The sequence below is a fragment of the Stegostoma tigrinum genome, chromosome 33, assembly GCF_030684315.1.
Source record: "Stegostoma tigrinum isolate sSteTig4 chromosome 33, sSteTig4.hap1, whole genome shotgun sequence".
Lineage (NCBI taxonomy): Eukaryota > Metazoa > Chordata > Chondrichthyes > Orectolobiformes > Stegostomatidae > Stegostoma > Stegostoma tigrinum.
This window is the reverse complement of record NC_081386.1, coordinates 9,196,507-9,211,695: the sequence shown is the minus strand read 5'-3', so window position 1 is coordinate 9,211,695 and position 15,189 is coordinate 9,196,507. Positions and strand designations below refer to the sequence as shown.

General features: G+C 40.5%; 1 protein-coding gene across 4 annotated transcripts in view; it reads left to right on the top strand.

Moving 5' to 3' along the window:
* serf2a (small EDRK-rich factor 2a) overlaps positions 1-15,189 on the top strand; it is a 52,723-nt gene that overhangs the window by 8,638 nt on the left and 28,896 nt on the right. The window contains exon 4 of one of the 4 annotated variants that reach the window (XM_048562695.2): positions 10,004-10,439. The exons of 1 other annotated variant lie outside the window; for it this stretch is intronic. The gene's annotated coding sequence lies outside the window, so the exon portion shown is untranslated. Of the gene's footprint in view, positions 1-1,014; positions 6,139-7,637; positions 10,440-15,189 lie in introns of those variants that run through there. 2 more of the 4 variants (XM_048562694.2, XM_048562697.2) reach the window with 2 other exon arrangements.

Genomic DNA, 15,189 nt, shown 5'->3' with positions numbered 1-15,189 from the left:
GTCCATGATCCACAGATGAAAGGAAACCAGTCAGTTCTTGCACACTTAATTAGGCTTGACATGTTTTATGAAAGTAATTTCTACAGAAGTAATTTTATTTAAAAAAAAAACTTAAATACTTCAGTTTTTGTGGGGATTTGCCACTGCCTTTCAGTTAGACAGTAATTCTGTTTTATATGCTTCTCGTACAAATTAAATCTTAACTTTGCCCTGACATAGGGCTGACGTTAAATCTATAGTTAAGGATGTTGCAGTAAATATCTTCCTTGAAGAGTTTAAGACACTTTAATGGCAGTTACCACTTTATGGATCATAGTTCTGCCTATGGTGCTATAAAATCAAAAATAACTAGGTTGTTATTTTGATTGATCAGGCTGACTGGGTTGTTGCCTGGTTGAGATGTGGACCAAACAAGTTAGACAAGCTTGAGGAAATGTCAATTCTTCAGACCAGAAGACCCAATGTCAAATTGATTAACTTAGTCACATTGAGACAGTGGGTCATGGAAACAAGCTAATAATGCCACTATTGGGGAGTCGGTCACACATGAAATCTATGGGGTGAGCTAATTCCAATATATCATTGAAGGGAAAATGTTGAAATAACTTCTGAATATTTCAAGCTCGGAGAAGCAATAGCATTTTTGCTGGATGGATGGACTGGGGACAGAATGGCTATCTCTAGTATGTAATCTTATCAATTTTGCACCAGTCATTGATTTCTTTGCTTTAAAATTAAAGCACTTAAGCAATACATGTGTGTGTATAGTCAAAGAAATCCTTTGCAGGCTAACCTTTTAGTTCTAAGTGTCCAAATGTGAAGTTTGAAGCTGAAGGGCCATTCCCTGTTCAATTTCACTGCTTGATCATTATAAATGAATGGCTGTTATACTATACATATTGTCAGTATCTCCAGTTTAGTACAGTATCATGTGATCCAGTTCTGTATGATTTTGTCCATACAGTTTTCTGAATATTGGCTTGTGGTAATAACATCTAAATTTCTCAATGGCAGGAAATTTGTGATATTTTCTTTATGGGCACATCATCACGTTTTGAGATCCTGCATGGTCAATGTCTCAATTGCTTCGATGCTAATGCTTTTCTTGCTTAACAGTGTAAAGTAAGTACCATAAGTAGGATTGGTTGAATTGTTGGAATACCTCAAATCAGAACTATACAGTGGGTCACCCTGCTCAGCAAAAGGCCTGATAGTGAAGAATGCATCTTTGTCAGAGAACTTTTGGATTTTTTTGGGGATGAGGTGGTGATCAAACAGCACCTGTTAAGTGTCAGCCCAAGAATTTCAGTTGGTGCTCTCTTTCTTGCAGTCCTCATAGTGACCTGACACACTATTGTTCACTTCCAAGGCTGTATTTGAAAATCTATGTTGCTTTATTTTCACAGTACTTCCCTGCCTGTTGCCATTTTACCCTGGTATTAAAAATGTGTTCAACTGAATTATTGATATCATCACTAAATTATGAAAATTAGGATCTTGCAGCAATATTCAGGATCTCAATTTTTGCAGCACAAACATCAGGCATTCTTGTTCTGGGCAGGGATCCGAAGAGCAGATCTGGATATTACTCAGAGCAACCTAGGAAAGTCCTTTTGCACCCAGACTTGCAATATTGGCAATCATCTGCAGGATGCCTGAAACTTGCTGGTGAACAAGTAGTGTGGGTCAGACCTTCTGCAAAACCAATGAATCGCAGTTAATACAAGTGTTCTTTTCTTCTATGGCTCATAAAATGTTTAAACTCTGTGCTTTTCTTAAAAAGAAAAAAAAATATCATTGAAACTGCTAACATTTTGAATGAGCAGCTGTCAAATATTTTGGGTGGATAATTCTTCTAGGATGGTCATTCTGTTAATACACAATTTCCAAAGATGGCAAAGATTTATACTGGAGCCAAAGAGTTAATGCTCTTCTCCATTGTATAACTGCCATCATACCAAAATAGAGTGCCACCACTCCTATTTTCCTGTGTTGTACAACTGTACTCCACCAGTTGATTCAGTTGCACATTTAATAAGTGGGGGCTTGCTCGCAGGAAAGCAACCTGTTTCAAGGTGCAACAATTTGAAATTCGAGCCCAGTAAGTTTGTGCATTTCCCCAGCATCTACCCTGAAATCTATATTTCTCGTGAGCAACTTTTTTACTTTTGCTTTATTCCAAGTTTTTACTAATCCCTCCTAATGTCTGCTCTGTCTGGATGCTGACTGTTTAACCCTTCTGTGAAGTATCTTGTGCCCTTATTTTTAAAATGTGAATAAATGCAAGTTGTTTCTTATGAACCTCCCTTTTGTTAATCTGTCATGCTCTGAATTGCTATCTCACAGCACTAAACTGTAAATTCACAACCGGCAGAGCTATCTAGCTGAGCAATTCTCTCTTAAATTTCAGAATTTGCATTGGTGACACCATAAGACCATTGATCATTGATGTGTTTTTCACCTCCATTTTCCTGCCTTCTCTCTGTATCCCTTGATCCCCTTACTAATCCAAGAACCTACCTGTCTTAAATATATTCAATGACTTGGCCTCTACAACCTTCTGTGGCAACTAGTTCCACGAATTAGCCACTCACTAGCTGAAGAAATTCCTCATCTCAGTTCTTGAGGGTTGTCCATTCATTCTGAGGCTGTGCCATCAGGTCGAAGTCTTTCCTAGTGGAAACAACATCTTCATATCCACTCCATCCAGTTCTCTGTATTCTTCTATAAAGTTCAATGAAATCCCCTTGCTCATCCTTCTATACTTTGAGTACAAACCTAAAGTTCTCAACTGATCTTCATCTGATAAGCCTTTCACCCTGGGATCATTCTTGTAAACCTCTTCCACAACACCTGTTCTTACAGGGCCCAAAACTGTCAATATTCCAAATGTAGTCTGACCTGAGCCTTGTATGGTCTGGGCAGCACATCTGTTGTATTCTAGTCTTGAAATGAATGTCAATATTGCATTTGCTTTTCCAACTGAACCTGATTGTTAACCTTAAGATTGCAAACTGTGACTCCAAATCATTTTTGGCTTCGGATTTCCAAAGCCTTTCACTGCTGGAAAATTAGACTATTCCTGTTCTTTCTCCCAAAGTGCGTAACCTCATGCTTTCCAGTGTTGTACTTCATCTACCACTTTTTTGCCCATTTGCTTAGCATGCCCAAGTCCTTCTACAGCCTCTCAGCTTCCTCAACACCACCTGTCCCTCAACCTGTCTGTCCTCTGCACACTTAGCCACAGTACCCTCCATTGCCTTGTCCAGATAGTCATTGTATAACACAAATAATTTATAGCCCCAACACTGATGCCTGTGGAACTCCACTAATCGCCAATGGCCATCATACCAAAACAGAATGCCACCCCTCCCATTTTCCTGTGTTGTACAACTGTACTTCATTGTGCAGTATTTTCTACTCCATTTTACTTTTAATGTTTCTGCATTAAAGTCGACCTATACTTTTTTACTTGGATGTTAAATTAACTAAAACTCAACAGGTTAATTCCAATCTGATGAATTGTCACTTTGAAACATGTCACCCTTCTGCGATAGGGTTAACCCTATCGCAGGTGTGCCTCATACTGATTCAGAACTTTTGAGGGTTTTGTGGTTAGTAACACTCAAGCACATTCACTGTTCTTGGTGGATTTGGAAGTTGATACCAAATGGTTGTTGAACTGTTGGAGTGCATCTTTTAGGCAGTGATAGCTGTATGCATCAACTACAGTGAATGGGGTGCCCATCCACCAAGGTATTTTGCCTTGGATGGTGTTGAGTTGCTTAATTATTGGAGCTACACTTCTTTCAGACAAAGTATACTACTACACTCATACATTTTGTTGGGCAGATGTTGGTTAGTTCGGTCCCAGTCTCTGACCTGCTGTTGTGCTATTTGTTTATATAGCTGATGTTATCCAATTTTCTGGCTGATGGTAACTCCTAGGATGTTGGTGCCTGGAGATTGTGGTAATGTTGAGCTGCAAGGATAAATATTTGTCATTTTATATTTAAAATTTGGGATATAGCATGTTTGTTGACCATGATCTGCTTGTTGGCATTTATTTCACATCATTGACATTGGAGATTTTTGATAAAAGGAAGAGCTTGAAAAGCTGCATTTAGCTGCTTGGATCATACTTAAGCAGTAGCTGCTTTGGTCCTGACCTTTGTAGGAATTCCTACGTTCATACTGTCTGTTTAACTTGCCGCTGCTTTTGCCTTCAAGTTCTCCAGGAAGTGATATCAATGATTGACAATAAAGGTGATAGTCTATGTAATTTTAAAAAATAGTGTAAGTATCATTAAATTGTTGATAAATTAAAATGGAAAGTGATTGGTACTTGAGTTTTCTTAATTTTAATGCAAGAAATGGAATGGTGCATTCTTTCTTTATATGGACTTGTAACAAAATACACACTAAAAAGTTTAAGCAAAAGTTTTGCACAGCCCACTCTTGAGTGGGGACATTGCTAGCAGTAGCAGGTAGTTGTTGAGCAATTAGCATTATGATCCTGTCTGGGTGGTTTTAGAGTTGAGAAATTTTGAATTACGGCCCTTCTTTTTGCCTTTGAAAGTCAGATGAAAGTGTGATCATGACTGTCTGATTTTCTTTTCCTGTTTTAATATTCTTGATTTTCATGCCCACTACAAAAATACCATTGGTGCAACTTGCAGCAAAGACTATTTGGACTAATCAATTACGGCAGCAGCATGTTTCTCTCACGTGCTTCTACTTTGATTCAAAGGGAAGACAGGCATTAAGTATATAAAGCCTATTGAATATAAATTAATTGAGTTTTCATGTTTATAGAAAATGGAGTGTCAGTTTTTGTATAAAAATAACTTTAGGAAGCTCTTTTGGCATGATTTTGTGCTGGCTTTTCTGCCTGACAGAACTTGAAACCAAGCAGAGGCCAATCAGTTTCAGCAGTGAGGAAAATACTGATCAGTTTCAATGTGAGTTACTTGTGCTACTTCTCCACAGGAAACAATAATCTTTAGAGAACAATGCAAGTTGGTGACTGGAATGCAGCAGTGCTTTAGAGTCTAAAAAGGCTGGTCACAGCAGATAGATGTTACTTCATCATAGAAATAAGAGCCAATGTTTCAAAACATAAGTAAAAGGCAACACTGCAAAAAGACTCAGCAGGTCTGACAGCACTTGTGGAAAGAACAAGTTTTGAGTGCAACAGCATGATTTTAAAATGAAAGAATGGTGGGGAAAGCTGATATGTGGCACAGAACAGCTGGCTAGTAGTAGTTTAGAATGCATTTTTAATCAAGAACTCCCAAATGGCCAGGTTTCTAGGGAAGGACAAAAGAAATGCTTCTGAAACTTGCAAGATGTGGAATTGATATCAATGACTAGGAAGAAATTTCTATCAATTGGTCACAATGACAACGACCCATCAAGCTGCATTGTTTTCAGTTGCGATGTCTTAATATTGAGGTAGCAGAAGAAAATTAGGTAAATTTTGCACTCGAGCACACTGCCTCATGGGACCTGCCCTCATGCCCAAATATCTGAGAATATAGGAACAGGTGTAGGATGTTCAGTTCCCTTGAGCCTGTTGTGCAAAGCTGAGGGGCAAAAATTGGATTATTTAGTAACATGATACCAATGGTGAAAACCTGTGTCTCTGAGCATACAACATCATTGAATTAAGAGATATTGATAGGCCTGTAGATAATTTGTCTTACCAGCCTTTTCCTGTAATCTTTGTTTCCTCATTTTTTTTCTTTTCAGAACTTCCTGTAGCCCTGGTTCATTCTTATTAACCGTATCAGTTATAGACTCATTATACTATCTTATTTTCATACAGCATAGAAACAGACCCTTCGGTCCAACCAGTCCATGTTGAACATAACCACAAACTCAACTAGTTCCACCTGCCTGCTCCTGGCCCATATCCCTCCACACATTTCCAGTGTCTGTTAAACATTGTAATTGTACCTACATCCACCACTTCCATAGGAAGTTCATTCCACATGTGAACCATCCTCTGTACAAAAAAATTCCCTCTTGTTGAATTCTTTTCATCGTGTTCTGATTTTAATTTCCCAATCTTTATCTTGAGTATACTTCCATTGTACTGGACTTATTTGATCCCATTAAACATAGCCCAATCCTCTAGTTTCATCTGGCAGTTATTGTAATTTATTTGGTATTGGCCTGTTCTCAAATCACAGCGTAGCCCTCATTATATATTTTCACTTGAGCTTGCACTTCATCTTCAGCATGTGTAAGCTTTAAACAACAATATCTGATCAGATTTATCTGTAGTTTTCTGCCTCTGCACATCGTTAGGTGCAGGTATACTGATGCAGTACGGCTGAGTGTAAGGAGGGTTAGTTTTGTGAGGGAGGGCCTGTGGTGACTGGAAAAAGATTTGGGAGGAGGTAGGGTTGAAGCTGTGGGTCTAAAAGTAGTTATGTGGTGTATTCACTGGCTGTGAATTTAAGTGATATGATGGGGGTGGAACAAGGAGTGAGTCCGTCATTCATTTTCATTATATCATTATCCACATCTATCAACAAAGAAAATCTTAACATCATTAAAGTTTTTGAAGATTTGTAGCTTGGGTTACGGATGAGTTTGTAGCCTTGCTTGCCAAACTGTTTGATTGCGGTGTATGTAGCAAGACATTCTGACTTTTCTCACTCCACGCAGACAACAAGGGACACTAATTCGACTGGGACAACACAATGATAATTGCACAAGCCAAACAGAAAGGTTAAATATTTGCAACCAAACTCAGTGAGCATGTCTACAACTTCAAAATCTAACATGCTTTAACACTTGTTAAGGTGATATCACCTTAATTAAAAACTGACAGTTTACATAGTTTGGTGAGGTACAATGGTGGGTGGCACGATGGCTCAGTGTTCGGCACTGCAGCCTCACTGCACCAGGGACCTGGGTTTGATTCCCGCCTCAGCCGACTGTGGAGTTTGCCCATTCTCCCTGTGTCTGCGTGGTTTTCCTCCAGGTGCTCCAGTTTCCTCCCACAGTCCAAAGATGTGCGGGTTAGGTGGATTGGCCATGCTAAATTCCCTGTAGTCTTCAGGGGTGTGTGGGTTATAAGGGGATGTGTCTGGGTGGGATGCTTCAAGGGCTGGTGTGGACTTGTTGGGCTGAAGGGCCTGTTTCCACACTAAAGGGAATCGAATCTAATGTAATGCTTTGATTTGTCTTGTTGCAAATTTTAAGTAATTGTGCTTGGGAGCACAATTTGATATTCTTTAACTGACAAATTAATTCAGTTTGCTCTCAAGTAGGCAGATATTTCTCAAGTGTACCTTTTCAAAGCACCAAACTGTAACATGTGACAATTTTCCCAGTGTTAGAGATGCTTGCATGATGTCATCATGAGTCCCAGAAGATATGTATGTGCAGGGGGTCGGGGGGGCGGTGGTGTGGTGACTGCTGAAATGATATAATTGTGAAAAACAATATTGTTTTATGGGGCAGACTAAATAGCAGTGGGATAAGAAGCAATGTGCCAATCTATTGTCAAAACATGGTCTTTTTTTTTGTGGAGTTGACCATGTTAGCAAGTAATGCATAAAATGTATGTGAACTCCCTCCACCACAGTACTGGATCATCCAAATTGTTGTGTTTTTCTTTATAGATTATAGAATCACTACAGCGTGGAAACAGGCCCTTCAGCCCAACAAGTCCACACTGAACCTCCGAGCATCCCACTGGACTTGTCCTATCTCTCTGCTCTGAAAGAACTATCCAGTGACTTTTTCTGATCTTTTTCTTTTGACTCTGCAGATGTTTTTCCTTTACGTCATACATTCCAATCCCCTTTAAAACTTACTGTGAGCCAACTGCCATTCGTTTAAGGAAGGAATCTAACTACAACTATGCAATATCAAAGTTCAAAGCTACTTTATGCCCCTTTTACTGATCAAATTCATCTCTAGTTATTACCGTTCAAGGAACTGGAAACACTCTGCAACAACTCCACCATGTCACATATGAATTTCACCCTCCTCCTCTCTTCGTTTTTCTCCCTCCTCCTCCCCCCCCCCCCCAAAAAAAAATCAATCTTCAGTTCTGACAAAAGTCACTGAACTCCATGTTAAATATGTTTGCTCTCTGCAGGCACTATTGGACCTGCTCTGTTTCCCAGCACACTTTTTAAAAATTTTTCCAGCATCCACAGTTCTATGTTTACTTTAGTCATAGAGTTGTACAGCACAGAAACAGATCCCTCAGTCCAACTTGTCCACGCTGACCAGATATTGTAAACTAATCTTGTCCCATTTGCCAGCATTTGGCTTATATCCCTCTAAATCCTTCCTATTCATATCCCCTTCCAGATGCCTTTTAAATGCTGTAATTGTACCAGCCTCCATCACTTCCTGTGGCAGCTGGTTCCATACACGCACCATCCTCTGCACGAAGCTGTTGAATGAATCTTCCGCTTCTTACCTTAAACCAGTGTAATCTCTCTTTGGACTGCCCCCTCCCAGCCCTGGGAAAATATCTATTTATCCTATCCATACCCCTCATGATTTTATAAGCCTCTATAAGGCCACCCCTCAGCCTCCAATGCTCCAGGGAAAATAGCCCCGATTTATTCAGTCTCTCCATATAGCTCAAACCCTCCAATCCTGACAAGATTCTTAAATCTTTTCTGAACCCTTTCAAGTTCCACTATCTTTCCTAAAGCAGGGAGACCAGAATTGTCTGTGTTAGGTACAGCTGTGACATGTCCCAGCTCCTATACTCAATGCACTGACCAGTAAAGGCAAGCATACTATACGCCACCTTTGTTTTGCTGTCTACAGGTGACTCTCCTTTCAGGGAACTATGAGCTTGCAGTCCAAGGTGTCTCTGTTCAGCAGTTCAGCAACACTCCCAAGGGCCTTACCATTGAGCGTATGAGTCCTGCCCTGATGTGACTTTCCAAAGTGGAGCACCTCATGTTTGTGCATTAAACTGCATCTGCCACCCCTCAACCTCATGATCAGATGGGCCAATGTGCTGTTGTACTGTGAGGTAGCCTTCTTTGCTATTCTCTACAGCTCCAATTTTAGTGTCATCTGCAAACTTACTGTCTCCTATGTTCACATCTAAATCATTTTTATAAAATGATAAAAAGCAGTGGACACAGCACTGATTCTTGTGGCACACTTCTAGGTCGCAGGTCTCCAGTCTGAAAAACTTCCACCACCACCACCCTCTGTCTTCTACCTTTTCAGCTGGTTCTGTACCCAAGTGGCTAGTTCTTCCTGTATTCCGTGTGACCTAACCTTGCTAACAATCTGTCACGTGGAACCTTGTCGAATGCCTTACTAAAGCCCATATAGATCAGATCCTTTATTATTTAATTTGCTGCCACATCTCTTGCAGGTTGTCCCACCTTGAAGCTCTCCCCTGCCCTCTGACAGGATTTCCATTTGAATCTTTATTGTTCATCTTCATTACTTTTGTTTTCTCTCCTTTTTGACAAGATAATTGCCAAGACTCACTCTCATAACCACATTTATTCCTCAGTGACTGCCTGTAGTTCAGACTAGCCCCATGTGGATTCCAACTGAATTTTCATTCTCTTGTTTCAAATCTCACTTTTGGCACTGCACCATGCTCGTGCTATATCAAAGCTGTCTGCCATCCGGCTCCACTCTCTTCAGCTCGTTTGGTGTTTTAACAAGAAATATTTTCTCTTCCTTTTTAAGGTATTAAGTTATATAAGCTAGAATCTTCCTCTTCTTTCCCTGACTCCACCACTTGCTGGATATTTATCATCTTCATCCTAGGTACTTTAGCCTTCAGGACACAGTGGCATGTTAACAATTTCAGAGTGTGAACACCACCTCCCTCCTGTTTATTCCCTTCCCTCATACACACAGGTCCTGCTGTTAGTGCAAGCAATCGATTTTCAACACTTATATACTTTGTGAGTACCCCATTTAGCTGTTACCACTCTTGGCTTAGTGTCAATGATCTTTGTTTACCAATCCCTTTTTTTGTCTTTGTCAGGACACCACACTCTTCCTGTCAACCTCATCTCATCAGCATAAATTCAACCCTTCCCAGCTATCTTCACTTCAAATGAGGGGCTTTAAGATTCAACAATAACTGTTTTGCCTCTATAGGCGCTGCCAGACCTGTTGTTTCTCCAGATCTCTCTTTTCTCTGTGCTTGCTTTGATGTACTTTTTAAATCTAATGTGAACTTAGCATACTGAATAATGTTGCACCCTCAAAATGTAAAAGACAATCAAGTACGCAAACTAATTATCTCAGATGTATTCTTTCTTTTGTTTGAGGTTTGTTGGACATGTTCAAGGATTAATGATGCCTGTGAAAAACCAATTGGAAGCAAATAATTTTTCTCACGTAACTTGCTATGGTGTGAAACAGTTGAATGTCAGTGACTGTTGATTTATTAAAGTATATCAGTGATAAGTACAAAAGGTGTGCAGTATTGTTGTAGACTATCTCTCACTATACTTTAAAATTATGCATTCACATTAGAGCAAAAAGAATTGCTTCCACAACTGCACCACCCAGTTGCGAACCATTTCCACTCCCCCTCCCATTCCTCAGACATGTCCATCATGGGCCTTCCGCAGTGCCACAATGATGCCACCCAAAGATTGCAGGAACAGCAACTCGTTCTGATTGGGAACCCTGCAGCCCAATGGTATCAATGTGGACTTCACCAGCTTCAAAATCTCCCCTCCACCCCCACATCCCAAAACCAACCCAGCCTGTCCCCGCCTCCCTAACCTGTTCTTCCTCTCACGCATCCCTTCCTCCCGCCCCAAGCCGCACCTCCATTTCCTACCTACTAACCTCATCCCACCACCTCGACCTGTCCGTCTTCCCTGGACTGACCTATCCCCTCCCTACCTCCTCACCTATACTCTCCTCTCCACCTATCTTCTTTTCTGTCTTCGGTCCACCTCACCTCTTCTTTCTCCCCCCCCCCCCCCCCCCCCCCTATTTATTCCAAAACCCTCTCCCCATCCCCCTCTCTGAAGAAAGGTCTAGGCCTGAAACGTCAGCTTTTGTGCTCCTGAGATGCTGCTTGGCCTGCTGTGTTCATCCAGCCTCACGCTTTATCTATTCCTAGTGGACCTCAGTCTGACATGAACTCAAAATTTGAAAGGCATACTGTGTCCCCATTCTTGAATAACATTTTCAGCTGTCAAGATGTACAGGTTGTTTTGCAGTTCTCAAAATAATGCTAAAACTAGAGGAGCCAAAAGCTCACTTTTATTTCATTGCAGTTTTTTTCTATTCGCTTATTTGAAACAAATCATCTTTCCACTTCTTAGCAGTCTTTTGAAGACACTCCAAACATCTGAATTCTCCATTTTCTGCCTATTGAGTTTAAACCCTCTGATCTCTTCTTCAGTTATATGCAACATCATGGTCATCATTAGGTACTTAATTTGAGAATTTTTTTTAGTTATGCAAATCCCACCATCTCCTGTGGCATGATTTGATTTGGGGTCTTTAGAGTAATAATCTCAATAGGCCATCACATTACCTCGAAATAACAATATAGAATTTTTTTAAAATCAACCTGTCCAGAGATGTTATGTCTCCAGAGCAGGTAGGACCCAAATCTGGCCTCCTAGCTCAGGTAGGGACACAACCCCTTCACCCCAAAATCTGTTGTATGGCTTACAACAACTGTGAAAACTCAACTATAGACTGACAACTTCTTTTCACAATTTTGTATATGGTAATTTTTTTAAAACGCTTAAGCTAGAAATTCTCCAAAAGGAGAAGTGCAGCTAGCCAGAGACACAGATGTTGGCCAGGGAACAGGGATGGTGTGTTGAAGTGGCAGGCAACAGGTAGTTTAGGGTCTCTTTTTGTGAGCAGAACATAGATGTTTTCTGAAGCAGTCACCCGGTCAATGCTTCATTTTCCCCAATCTAGAGGAGACCACATTGTGAGCAGCAACTGCAGCAGACTAGATTCTGAGAAGTGTTGTTTCACCTGAAAGGTACGTTTGGGCACTTGGATACCGGGGAGGGAGGAGGTAAAGGGGCAGGTGTACTTTCACCGGTTACAGAAAAAGGTGCTGTAGGTCTGTGGGGAATTTTGGGCGTGAGGGAAGTGTGGACCAGGGTGTCCCAGAGGGAACGGTCCCTGCGGAAGGCAGGTGAGGGGAATGTGTGTCTGGTGGTGGCATCTCGCTGGAGGTGGTGGAAATGACATCTGATCCACGCTGCTCACAAGAAAGACCTTGAACTGCCTGTTGCCTGCCACTTTAATGCACCACCCTGTTCCCTGGCCAACATCTGTGTCTCTGGCATGCTGCAATGTTCCGGTGAAAGTCCAGTGCAAGTTGGAGGAACAACACCTCACTTTCTGCTAGGGGACCCTGCAACCCTCCAGATTCAATATTTTTAGGGCCAGAACTCGCCCATGTCCCAGCCCCCTACCTCCCACACCAGGCCTTGTTACCATGTAGCCTGCCATTACACACTGACTGCTATTAGTCACTAATAGTCCCCATTAACAACTATTCACCCTCTCGGCCTGATCGTTAGCAACTCTTTGTCCAACTGCTCTTCTGTCTTTAGGCTCTATCCTATCATTTACTCCCGACCCCATCTTCCCCCACCCTTTTTTTTCTGCATGTAGACTGATGTTCTCCCAGCCGCTATCAATTCTGAGGAAGTCACTGGACCCAAAACGTTAACTCTGTTTTCTCCTTCACAGATGCTGCCAGACCGGCTGAGCCTTTCCTAAACTTTGTTTTTGTTTAAGTGAGAATCTAATATCGATAAACTTATTGCAGAATTCATAACAAACAAACAGGGATAGTGCAAATTGAAATAAATAGATATAAGCTCATAACCATTATGGAAGTATGGTTGCAAAGAGATCAGAATTGGGAAATTCACATTCATGAATTTTTAATCTTTTGGAAAGACACGAGGAATGGAAAAGGTGGTGGAAAGGCACTGTTAATAAGATGCAGTGATGACAGTTGTGGGAGATGATCAAGGCTCAGCTGATGTCAAGTCCGTTTGCGTGGAGGTATATAATATCAGGGAAAGATAACTCTAGTAGAAGTAAGTGTATAGACCTCCAAACAGTAGCCACACTAGGCAAGGGTATAAATCAACAAGTAATAGGACCACATGAATAGAATAGAGAAGGAATGGATGACTTTATACTACATCCTGATTGACCCATCCAATTAGAAAGAGTAGCTCTACGAACAAATTCATAAAGTGCATTAGGGATGCTTTTAGGGCAATATGTCAGGGAACCAACTAGGGAACTAGCTGCCCTGAATCTAATAATAGGTAATTAGAGTAGGTTTAATAAATAATTGAGTAAAAGATCATATATGAAGTAATGCTTATAACATGATACACCACGAATTTTGTGTTCAGTTTGAGAAACAGGTTGGAGATGACTGTTAAATTTAAAAAATAAAGGGAATTACAATAAAATGAGGATAGAGTTAGTCCAAGTAGACTGGGCAGATTAGCAGGAAAGACAGCACAGCACTGGCAGATATTTAAGTAGGTAATTCATGACTCTCCACAAAAAATCATTCCACGAAAGATTCTAACAGAGGGATAAACCAACCGTGGCTAACCAGGGAAGTTAAGGAGAATATAAAATTGAATAAAAAAGCATAGCAGGAGGCAAAAGTCATTGATAGCCTGGAAGTCTGGGATGAATTGAGAACTAAAAAGATGATAAAAAGAGAGAAAATAAAGAGGTTAAAGTAGTGACAAATGCAAGAACTGACATTAGGATCCTTAAATAGGAAGAGGTTAAAGTTCCTTGGAAAATGAACCTAGGGAGACTGTTATGGGAACAAGGAAATGGCAGAGGAGTTAAGTAGATATTTTGCATGTCTTTAGTGATACTTCAAACATCTGATTAATACTAAAGAAAACAGGGGAGGAAATCAGTTCCATCACTAAAGTACTAGTATTAGAAAAGCTAATGGGACTGAAGGCAGATAAGCTCCCTGGCTACAATGATTTGCATCCTGGGATCCTAAAATTAGTCGCTAGAAATTTTGGGTACATCAGCTGTAATCTTCCAACATCCTTGGTTCTAGAGATGTACTTGAGGATTGGAAAACTGCCAATGTGATACTCCTTTTCAAAAAGCGAGGGAAAAAAACAACATAACTATAGATTGGTTGGAAAAATGTTGCAATCTATTATTTTTAAAAGTTATAGCAGCATATTTGGAAAATCAGAATTTAACCAAACAACACGGCTTCATGAAAGGAAAACCATGTCTGGTGAGGCGTCCTTGGAAAAACTGTAATAAATTAGATTGGTTAGAGGGAAATCATGTATTGCATTTGAACTTCCAGAAGACATTCCACATGGCATCTCAAAACTTTAAATCATACTGTCTATTGTATTGGAGGTAGTATATTGGTGTGAATAGAGCTTTGGCTAATGGGAGGGAAACAAGCAGAGACAGCTGTTTTTTTTGGGATTGGCAACCTGTGCCCAGTGAGATTCCACAGAAAAATATATTATGGGGAAAAGACAAGTTACAAGGGTGGATACAAACATTTTGCAGAGGTATTGTTCGGTTGAACGGGCAAGAGTTGGCAAATGGTGTATAATGTGGGGAAGTGTGAAATTGTTCATTTTGGAAGGGAAAGCAGGAGTAATATTTAAATGAGGATAAACTGCAGACATCTGCAACACAGGGACTTGTACACAAAGCCACCTCACAGGTATAGCAGGTAAGCAAGAAAGCTGTATAAGATGCTGGTAAGACCATATTCAGAGTACTGTGAGCAATTTCAGTCCCCTTGTTTAAAGGATAGATGTCATTTCATTGGAGGCAGTTAAGAGAATATTCACTAGGATAATCTGTGGTATGGAGGGATTTTCATGAAACAATTCCTCCTAACTTCTCATATTTATGAACAGACCTGGGTTGGACAAACTGTCTTGTTGCAGTTTCTTTTGGTTGTGATAGCTCTTCAGTTCCAGCAGATGGAACCAATGGCAATTTTAAAATCAGCGAGTTTGCAGTTTGCAAATAGATGAAACAGAAAATAAACACAAAAGCTCTGGAGACAAAATGATTCCTGTCCACAGAAAACACTAGTTTAAAACGTGCAGGTCACTGGAGTAATGCAACTCACTCCAAGTTCCTAGTAATGAAAGTCCTTTCTCAGATATGTGCACTTTACTACTGGAGCAA